Below are 10,384 nucleotides of genomic sequence, written 5' to 3' on the forward strand. Positions count from 1 at the left end.
GAGCTGAAAGCAGACGCTTAACCAACTGAGCCACCCAGGTGTCCCCTGAATTTAACAGCAAATTAAAGCAATCATACCCCATGACAAAATGGGATTTATCTCTGAGTATGCAATGATGGTTCAACATAAATCAATAAATGTGATACAATACACCAACAGAATGAAGTGTAAAACCCATGATTATTCAAATAGATGCAGAAAAAGCATTTGAAAAAGCATTGAAAAAAATTGAAAGCACAAATACATGAAAAGATCCCATGTTCTTGGATTGGAATACTCAATATTATTAAAATGTCCAAACTACCCAAAGCAATCTATGGATTCAATGCAATTTTATCATATTTCCAATGGTGTTTTTCACAGAAATAGAGATAACAATCCCAAAATTTGTATGGAACCACAAAAAATCCTAAATAGATAACACAATCTTGACAAAGAACAACAAAGTGGAGACATCACACTTCTTCATTTCAAGCTATACTATAGAGCTATGGTAATCAAAACAGTGTGGTACTGGTGTAAACACAGACCCAGAGCCCAATGGAACAGAATCAAGAGTCCAGAAATAAATCCGTGCATATATGGTCAACTAATAATTGAAAATGGAGCCAAGAACATTTAATGGGGAAAGAATAATCTCTTTAATGAATGTTGGGAAAATTAGATACCCACATGCAAAAGAATGGAATTGGACTCTTATCTTACACTATAGGCAAAAATTATCTCTAAATGGATTAAACAGTTAAATGTATTACCTGAAACTGTAAAGCTCCAAGAAGAAAACATATGGGAAAGTCTCCTTAATATTAATCTTGGCAATGATTTAGAGCACATAACACCAAAATCTCAGGCAAGCAAAAACAAATGAGTGGGACTATATTAAATAAAAAGCTTCTATGCAGCAAAGTAACAACTGACAAAACAAAAAGGCAACCTACAGAATAGGTGAAAGTATTTGCAGATCACATATGTGATAAGGATTAACATCAAAAATATATAAGGAAAGCATACAATTCAATGATGAAAAAACAAAAACAAAACACCAAACAGCAACAACAAAAACCCCAACCAAAAACTCCATTAAGATGAGCAAAGGTGGGACACCTGGATAGCTCAGCAGTTGAGTGTCTGCCTTCAGCTCCAGGTGTGATCCCGGGGTCCTGGGATTGGGTTACATATTGGGCTCCCTACAGGAAGCCTGCTTCTCCCTCTATCTCTCTGTGTCTTCCATGAATAAATAAATAAAATCTTTTTTTCTTTAAAAGATGAGCAAATGCCCTAAGAAGACATTTTCCCAAAGAAGATGTACAAATGACCAAAAGATATGTGAAGATGCTCAACATTACTACTCACTAGGGAAATGTTAACAATACTATGAGATGTTATCTCACACCTGTTAAGATGACTATCATCAGAAAGACAAAAGACAACACATGTTGGCGACAATGTGGAGAAAAGGGAACCCTGGTGCACTGTTGTTGGAAATGTAAATTGGTACAGCCAGTATAAAGAACAGTATGGGGATCCCTGGGTGGCGCAGCGGTTTGGCGCCTGCCTTTGGCCCAGGGCGCGATCCTGGAGACCCAGGATCGAATCCCACATCAGGCTCCTGGTGCATGGAGCCTGCTTCCCCCTCTGCCTGTGTCTCTGCCTCTCTCTCTCTGTGACTATCATAAATAAATAAAAAATATATTAAAAAAAAAGAACAGTATGGAGTTTCCTCGAAAAATTAAAAATAGAACTACTTTCTGATCCAGCAATCCTACTTCTGGGTACACATCCAAAGGAAATGAAATCAGTGTCTTGAAGATATATCTGTATCCCCATATTCATTGCAGCATTATTGACAATTGCCAAGATCTGGAAACAATCTAAGTGCTCATCAATGGATGAATGAGGAAATGTGGTATATATACAATGGATTATCATTCAGCCATTAAAAAGAAGGAAGTCCTGCCATTTGCAACAATACAGATGAACCAGATACAGAAAGGTAAAAATTGTAGGATCTCACTTATCTGTGGAATCTAAAGTGTTGGACTCATAAAAGCATAGAGTAGAATGGGAGTTACCTGGGGTTGGGGTTATGGGAAATGGGGAGATTTTGGTCAAAGGGTACCAATTTTCAGTTATAAGATGAATAAATTCTGAGGCACCTGGGTGGCTCAGTGGCTGAGCATCTGCCTTTGGCTCAGGTCGTGATCCCAGGGTCCTGAGACCGAGTCCCCCTCTCCAGAGGGAGCCTGCCTCTCTCTCTGCGTCTCTTGTGAATAAATAAAATCTTTTTTTTTTTAAGATTAATAAGTTCTGGGGAATCTAACACACAGCATGGTGACTATAGTACATCACATAGATCCTTACTCCTCCATTTTACAAAGGAGAAAAGTGAAGTTTATGTAGGTTAACTAAATTCAGCCAAAGCTGTGACACAGATCAGCAGTTGGAGCCATGTCTCATTCCTAGCCCTGTGTGCTGAGCCACGTGGCTGAACTGATAATTATCTGCATCAAAAAGGAATACTTGGAGTGAAGTGGCGTCAGAGCATTTCTTAATTGTAGCTGTCTCCTGTACTACTCTGCCTCAACCTTTCTCCTTCATGAGAGCTTTCTTGATTTTTTAACTTTTAAAATTTAAAATAAATATATAGCATATTATTAGTTTGAGGTAGAATTTAGTGATTCAGTTGCATATAACACCCAGTGCTCATTCCAAGGGCCCTCCGTAACGCCCATCATCCAGTTACCCCATCCCCCACCCACCTCCCCTCCATCAACCCTCAGTTTGTTTCCTAGAGTTGAGTCTTTTATGGTTTGTCTCTCTGATTTTGTCTTATTTTATTTTTCCTTCCCTTCCTCTAGGTTTATCTGCTTTGTTTTTTAAATGTCACAAGAGTGATTTTTTAAAATCTTATCAGCTATTGGCCACCATAGACCTTGGAGCCCCTGGACACCCTCTGATACTTCTCTCAGGTATCAGGATTGTGCTAGCTCTGACAGTCTCTTGGCCCTCAGATGTTGAGAGCTGGGAAAAAAAGACTGAGGGGACTTGAGGGACAGGAAGGCTGGGCTTCAGAGATTAGTAAGGATTTTTATCAATGACAGAGCTGATCATTTTTTTTAAATTTTTTTTAAAGATTTATTTATTTATTTATTTATTTATTTATTTATTTACGATAGACACAGAGAGAGAGAGAAAGAAGCAGAGACACAGGCAGAGGGAGAAGCAGGCTCCATCCCAGGAGCCCGACGTGGGACTCGATCCCGGGACTCCAGGATCACGCCCTGGGCCAAAGGCAGGCGCTAAACCGCTGAGCCACCCAGGGATCCCTAGCTGATCATTTTTAAAGGTGAGTCTCTAGCTTTGCTTTGCATTTTAGATATGGGCCAACAGGACTTGGTGAATTTGAGTGTGTCCTTGTAGAAAGTGAAATGATGCAGAAGGTAACGGCAGGAGAGAAAAAATACAACACTCACCCCAAGGGAATTAGGCTCCTTGGCTCCTGGCTCCTTCCTGTCAAGTATATCTCCCAAAACAGAAAGAAAAGCACTTGGTTTGCCTTGCCCCCAAAGCTAATAGGCTCTGGTGATCAGGGCAGTTAACATCTTCCCTCCCATTGGCTGGGGCTAGTACATGATCATCCTATCATCCTCCTGCAACACACAGGTTTGAAAGCATTTAGCATCCCAGGTCCAAGGTAATAGGCTACAAGACTTGTTCCCTGAAGGTGCTTTCAATCTGAGAAGGAAATGCCTCCCTACCTCTTAGACTCAGAAGAATATGCAACTTCATAAAATTATGGTTTTGGAGAGCTTCCCAAACTCACAGAGGGCATGTAAACAGTCCCAGCATGTTACCTTCCATTTGAAGACATCTAGAGCAATTTATTGGATGATGTTGTACATTTTCCATCTCCTCTACCTGGAGTGTAATATTACCAAATAAAAGGGGAGTCTCAGTTTCTCCAGGACCCAGTTTGGGTCCGAAAACAACAGATCTGTCACAGAGCCAGAGACACAGCATGTAGGAAAATGACATATATGTTGGAAGTAGTTTTTTCCATTGAGTCTTTCGAGTGTTCTTGATATGCAGTAAAGTTATCTGTACATATGGTTTTACCTGTTCCTTTCCAATTCTTATACCTTTCTACAAGTGCTTCCTAATGTCCAATTTAAAATTGCTAATTTAAATTTAAAATGGTTGGTTAAAATCACTGATTCAATTTGCTAATTCCACAGACACTTAAGTAGCAGTGGCATTAAAACTGTCCCATTGTGTTCCTGACTTCAGTGGAAAAGTCTTCACATGTGTGATGGAATGGTGTCATAGGTGGTTTTCTTGGCATTGGGAGAAGTGACCACTAGATGTGGTTCTGTCTGTGGTTTTATTTTAGGCCCTCCCGGGCTCATTATTCCTCTTATCTTTCACTGTGCTACATGATCTCTCAGGTGGTAGAAGAGGTACATTAATGACCTTTGGCTAGAGCGGAAGACTCCCTTCATGTCAGGATAGCACTTTAAAAAATGTTTTATTTATTTATTCATGAGAGACACACAGAGAGAGGCAGAGACATAGGCAGAGGGAGAATCAGGATCCCCAAAGGGAGCCTAATGTGGGACTTGATCCCAGGACCCAAAGATCACAACCTGACCCAAAGGTAGATGCTCAACCACTGAGCCACCCAGGTGCCCCAAGACAGCATGAGTTTTAATTAGAAACCCACCTGTGCCTCCCCTTTCCCAACTAGTGATGATTTACACCTGGAGAAGTTGTCAGAGATTATGTGTGGCAGCTGGGTCCTGGGTGGCTTCTCAACCTAGCTAGAAGGAGTCAGAAGTGAGCCATAACCTAGGAGCTTGGAGAGAGACCTGATAGGCTGAGGAGGGGCCTGAGGACCTATCACAGGCTGCGGAGGAGGTGCAGCTGGCTACTTCTTGGAGGTTCCCTGAATCCGAGCACCTGGGAAGTTGCATGAGCTTAGGAGTCTGATTGGTAAGTGATGTCTCTTCTCTCTGTGGCTCCAAAATTTTCCTTCTCTAGTGTTTCTCCCCCTCCTAGAAAGACAAAAGCTGCATGATTCCACTTCTAAGAAGTATCTAAAAGAATCAAATTTACAGAAGCAGATACTAGAATGAGAATGGTGGTTTACCAGGAGCTGGGTAGAGTTTGTTGCTGGCACTTTTTCTTTTTCCTTAAAAATATAGTTAATTTGTTTTTCTTTTCTTTTTTATTGCGGTTCATCCAATTTGCCAACATATAGTATAACACCCAGTGCTCATCCTGTCAAGTGGCCCCCTCAGTGCCAGTCACCCAGTCCCCCCGTCCCCCTGCCCACCTCCCTTTCCACCACCCCTTGTTCATTTCCCAGAATTAGGTGTCTCTCATGTTCTGTTACCCTCTCTGATATTTCCCACTCATTTTCTCTCCTTTCCCCTTTATTCCCTTTCACTATTTTTTATATTCCCCGTATGAATGAAAACATATAATGTTTGTCCTTTTTTTGGTATATTTTTTAAACTGGAGTTCAATTTGCCAACATATAGCACCCAGTGCTCATCCTGTCAAGTGCCTCCCTCAGTGCCGGTCACCCAGTCCCCCCATCCCCCCGTCCACCTCCTTTCCACCACTCCTTGTTTGTTTCCCAGAGTTAGATGTCTCTCATGTTCTGTCTCCCTTTCTGATATTTCCCTCTCCTTTCCCCTTTATTCCCGTTCACTATTTTTTATATTCCCCAAATGAATGAGACCATATAATGTTTGTCCTTCTCCGATTGACTTATTTCACTCAGCATAATACCCTCCAGTTCCAACCACGTCGAAGCAAATGGTGGGTATTTGTCCTTTCTAATGGCTGAGTAATATTCCATTGTATACATAAACCACATCTTCTTTATCATCTTTCGATGGACACCGAGGCTCCTTCCACAGTTTGGCTATTGTGGACATTGCTGCTATAAACATTGGAGTGTAGGTGTCTCATATTTTCACTGCATCTGTATCTTTGGGATAAATCCCCAGCAGTGCAATTGCTGGGTCATAGGGTAGCTCTATTTTTAACTCTTTGAGGAACCTCCACACAGTTTTCCAGAGTGGCTGCACCAGTTCACATTCCCACCAACAATACAAGAGGGTTCTCCTTCCTCCACATCCTCTCCAACATTTGTTGTTTCCTGTCTTGTTAATTTTCATCATTCTCACTGGTGTGGGGTGGTATCTCATTGTGGTTTTGATTTGTATTTTGCTGCTGGCACTTTCTTTTTCAGCACCAGGAATCTGCACCTGTGTCCAGCTTTTCGTTTTCCTGGAGAACTTCCCACTGGGTTCCTGCATCCTTTTATCTTCTTTCTGGGGCTTTTGCCTCTGTGGTTTTCACTGACCACTGCCCCTTATCTTCCATTCTCCTTGATTCAATCTGATATATTCTCCAAGCCTCCTTTGAAGGATGGAGGCTTCAATAGATACAATACTACAATAGATGTAACTGAGCATTCCCTTTTCTCTCGCTTGCTTGTTCTATTGGCTGTGTGATCTCATGGCACCCTGTAGGATCCTGTTTAAGACTCAGTACATTGTGGGATCCCTGGGTGGTGCAGCGGTTTGGCGCCTGCCTTTGGCCCAGGGCGCGATTCTGGAGACCCAGGATCGAATCCCACATCGGGCTCCTGGTGCATGGAGCCTGCTTCTCCCTCTGCCTATGTCTCTGCGCCTCTCTCTCTCTCTCTCTCTCTCTCTCTCTCTCTCTCTCTCTCTCTATCATAAATAAATAAAAATTAAAAAAAAAGACTCAGTACACTGTAATACTAATTACAGTCAGTCCTCATTATTCATGGATTCTGTATCTGTGAATTCACCTACTCACTAAAGTGTATTTGTAATCCTCCTCCCCTAAATCAATACCTGTTTCGCTTCCCTCGTCATTCTTGGATATGCACAGAACAGTGAAAGATTTGAGAAATGCTCCAAGCTGGAGTTGGACAAGCCAGTGCTCTGCCTTTTTGTTTTAGCTTTTATTCCCCAATGTAGATGTCCTTTTAGCAGGTCTGTTTGGTGCCATGTCTTTTGCATTTTTGTGCTTTTCTTTTGGGATGACGGTACTATTTATTATAACCTCTGTGTGTAGTGCCAAAGTGCTGTCTGGTATTCTTCAGCTCAAGATGGCTCTGCTGTGTACCCTACAGAGAAACACCTGTGTTAGGTGGTTTTCCTTCAGGCATGAGGAATAGTACTGTGGGCCATGAGGTCAGCATAAATCAACCAACGGTAGGTGTTGAATAAGGTGTCCTAAACAGACACCCAAGCGAAGAAGGCTACATATAGATGGGTTGACAAAAATACCATGACTAGAGGCTTACAGGATGCTAAACCTGTATTTGCTACAGGAGCAATGCTTTAGTATTTGCTAATTCAGTGTTCTTGGTGACTTTATAGAACACAAGGACTGTGAATGAGAACTGACTATACCTACAACAGCAGATGGTATGTGTTTAATAGAAATAGTGGAGAAGTGGACAAGTTATACAAAGACTTTGCAAACATGCATCTTCATGGTGAGTTTGTAAACTCGGGTAATCTGCTCATTCACAGCAGCGTGTCCCCCTGGCTCCTGGTAGGTGTTTGATGATAGTTTGATGCTGATCAAAGCTCCTATTTCCTGCTGATCTTTCTCCTGCCTATTAATACCTCATAGGGCTTTTCCCCAGGAGCTCCCAATTCCTTCCCAGCATTCTCTTCTCCCTCTTTTCCTTCCAGCTACATTCAGTGCCAGTCCTGTGAATTTGGGCTGCTGGGATGGGTTTTAATAACATTCTGAAGGATGTCCTTTTGGGAGAGGCAAATCCGCAGACCAGTAGCCTCAAGCTTCTTCTGTTTCCTCCAGTGCTCCCTGGGGCTTAAGATGACCAGTGTGCTGGCTGTCCAAGCTCTGAGGGGGAATACCAGTAGATCTGTCTTTGGTGTTTTTTTTTTTTTTTTTGTCATAAATGTGTATAAACTTCGAGATATTTGGGGGTTCATTTATAAGATTGACAAAATTGAACTAGAGAGATTTCTCAATAGATAACCTTTTTACTTTTTTTGATACTTTATTTTTTGTTGCTTGGATTTGTGATCACTGTTCTGTATATTGGCATTTTTTGATGTGTAAATACTTGTTTAATGTGTAGAATTCAATGCGTTTGGGTACAGGTATACACCTGTAAAATGATCACCACTGTCAAGGCCATAAACCTATCCATCATTGCCCAAAGCTTCCTCCCACCCTCTTATTTTTGTGATAAGAAGGCTTAATAAAAGATCTACTCTCTTAGCATATTATAAGCATAAAATACAGTATTGTTAGCCATAGGTGCTAGGCTGCACATTAGCTCTCCAGAATTTCTTCATCCAGCATGACTGTAGCTTTGTATCCTTCAATCATCAACCCTTCCTTCTCCCTCCCCTAGCCCCTGGAAACCGCCAGTCTACTCTCTGCTGCTGAGTTCCACGGTTTCGGATTCCATGTATGTTTCGGATTCCATGTATAAGTGAGGTCACACAGTATTTGTCTTTCTGTGTCTAGCTTATTTCACTTAGTGGAAGGTTCTCCAGATTCACAAATAGCAGGATTTCCTTTTATTTATTTTCTTAAGTCTGAGTAACATTGGAGTGTGTGTGTGTGTGTGTGTGTGTGTGTGTAGATATAGATATAATCTATATATTTATCTCACACTTCATTCACTGATATTTTGGTTCCAAGATATTTACTGGCTGTTGTGATTAATGCAGCAGACCTTAATTACTGTGATTGTTCAATGGCCACAATAGATGTAACTGAGCATTGATTTTTTTTTCTTTCCTGCTTATTCTCCCTCCCATCCCCCACCATCTCTCAAATGTCTTTGTGACATTCACTTCAATGTTTGTTTTTGTTTTTTAAGATTTTATTTATTCATAAGAGACCCAGAGAGAGAGGCAGAGACATAGGCAGAGGGAGAAGCAGGCTTCCTGCAGGGAGCTGGATGTGGGACTCGATCCTAGGACCCTGGGATCACACCCTTCTGAGCCAAAGGCAGACTCTCAATTACTGAGCCACCCAGGTGCTCCTCAATGTTGTTGTTGTTGTTTTTTAATTCACATTTAGGGCGAACCTCATGAATTTAACTACAGTCTTGAATCTCCCTTTTCTAGGACAAGAGTAACTATTTTAATAAGGGGACAAATCAGGTATTTATGACTTCCTTATTTCTGGGAGGGGATGGGAGCACAGATCATGAGTCTGGCATAGGTTTGCCAGAGAAAACACAAGATGTCCAGTTAAATTAGAATTTCAGCTAAACAAATTTTATTTTTGTGTATGTTCCAGAAGGCATTTGTTCTCAAACTTAATTGGAATTGGCAGTATCTGGAATTTCAGATCAATATTTTTTTTTACTGTATGTATATCCCAAATATTTGTGAAAATATTTCAACTGAAAATTCAACTGCCATCAGCATCAGTTGGAATTAATGTTGGAGATAAACAACACATGTTTTTTTCTGTTTAAGTATGTTCCAAGTATTCTCACTTACCTGCAATTCAGACTTACTTGGATTTAAATATGTGTCCTGTATTTTTATTTACTGCATCTGGCAATGCTAGTCTAGTATCTGCTGCCACTACCTTCTGTCTTTATTCTTGCCCAGAATTCTCTCCCGGGTTCTAAGTGGGAGGTTGAAAGCTATTGGTCCTTGGGTTATCAGGAACCTGGGTTATCCAGTACTGTCGACATTTTACTGGTTTTCTTGTAAAAATAGGTGCCTGCTTCTTAAATGACAAAAGGCATGTGTGTGTGTAGATCTCTTGTCTCCTCTCCTTTCTCCTGATCACTGATCTTAGGGACACTGCACATCCTAGGGGTTGTCCTCTGGTTGAGGGGATGACAGTGAACTTTGAGCAGAGCCGAGGGTCCTTGAGGTTTGCTGCTCAGGGTGTTCCAAGGGTCTTTCACAGGGTAGAGACAGACTTAGAAATTCCTAATGGTTTTCTTTTTTCGCATCTGGGGAATCTGAGGACGAGTAGATCAAGTGGCTTCTCCATTTCTAGTGTTCTTTTTGATTCCAGCTCCCCTGTGTTCAGGGAGCAGATATTTGAACAACAAATAGGCCTTCCTTTAGGCCTGGCAAGATCTTTGGTTCATGTGGGGAATGTCTGAGAATATTCTCAGTAGGGCCCCATTCCTGACCGATTTCATCTGCGTTCCTGAGGATGTGGGGGCAGAACAGAACTTAATCTTGTCTTTTTAAAGTTGCTCATGTGATCTTAATATGCATGTGAATTTAAATTCCTTTAAATTCAATAAATTCAAGTGTAGTTTGCATGCCCTTTTGTTGGCACGTTCTTACTCCGGGGGCATTTCTTCAGCCTTAGAACC

The sequence above is a fragment of the Nyctereutes procyonoides genome, unplaced genomic scaffold (assembly GCF_905146905.1).
Source record: "Nyctereutes procyonoides isolate TBG_1078 unplaced genomic scaffold, NYPRO_anot_genome, whole genome shotgun sequence".
Classification (NCBI taxonomy): domain Eukaryota; kingdom Metazoa; phylum Chordata; class Mammalia; order Carnivora; family Canidae; genus Nyctereutes; species Nyctereutes procyonoides.